Source organism: Pteropus medius, unplaced genomic scaffold (assembly GCF_902729225.1).
Source record: "Pteropus medius unplaced genomic scaffold, Ma_sr-lr_union100, whole genome shotgun sequence".
Lineage (NCBI taxonomy): Eukaryota > Metazoa > Chordata > Mammalia > Chiroptera > Pteropodidae > Pteropus > Pteropus medius.
Window position 1 is genome coordinate 19,817,469 of NW_024349802.1, and position 1,016 is coordinate 19,818,484.

General features: G+C 43.5%; 1 pseudogene; it reads right to left on the minus strand.

The window, feature by feature from the left end:
* Nucleotides 1–274: 274 nt before the first annotated feature.
* Nucleotides 275–393, minus strand: LOC120581853 (uncharacterized; annotated as a pseudogene).
* Nucleotides 394–1,016: the final 623 nt, after the last annotated feature.

A 1,016-nucleotide genomic window follows, 5' to 3' on the forward strand; every position in this document is an offset into this window, starting at 1 on the left:
AATCAATCCCTGAATAAACTTCTTACTGAAAACAGGTATAGTGGAAAAAATATGAACATTTAAAAAAGACAGACCTCTGTTAAATCTCAGTTCCATCTTCTATTATCTATTTTGACTTGGACAAATTCCTTAACTTTTCTAGGAAATTAGGAAAATAGTTCTTCCTCAAATGTAGTAAGCCTCATAGAATTTTTTTTTTTTTTTAGGCGAGGCAACCTTTGGTTGACCTCACAGATTGCAAGGACCTTGTCAGTTTACAATCTCTTATTTTTTGCGCCTACAGCACCTGGTCTTCCTAGGTGGTCTCCCATCTAAGTATTAATCAGGTCCAACCCTGCTTAGCTTCTGAGATCAGACAGGATGGGGCTTGCTCAGGGTAGCATGGCGGTAGACTTCATAGAAAATTTATGTAAAATATTTGGCACAGCTCTGGTACCTTGTAACCATTCGGCAAATGTTTTTTCTAATTCTTTCTTTTTACTTTGTTGGTAGAAAAATGGGAGGAAGTCTCTCATGTATGGAACCCTGATCCCCCAGGTGGGTTAGGTCCTCCAGATAGGTAGGCTCCCTGCCTTGGGTCTCCAGATGGCCCTGCAGTCCTCGAATTATAGGCAAGATGCTGCATATGGTAGTTTGAATTTAGGTACAACTGCTATTTGAAGAAAAAGAGTGCTTGGTTTTTAAGTCTAGGGGAGAACTGCAGGGTACTTGCATATGTGAGATCCAAAATGTCTGGCTGCCTGTGACAAAAGTCATGGCTACTCCTTTTAGCTTCATAAAAGACTTTCTGGCCCTCCAGCATCCTGATAGAGCAAGGTAAATACTTCAGCCTGTGCTACAGCACCAAATGGAAACTTGTGGACAGAACTGTCACCTTTGCCATGGAGCTCTCGAGTCTGTGGGGTGATGCCCAGGCGCTCCGCCTCCTGCTCACTGTATACATTGCCCCACCTGGAGCGGTGAGAACAAGGCCCTTACCTTCCCTGAGCCCAATATCTACTCCTCTCCAGCAGGTC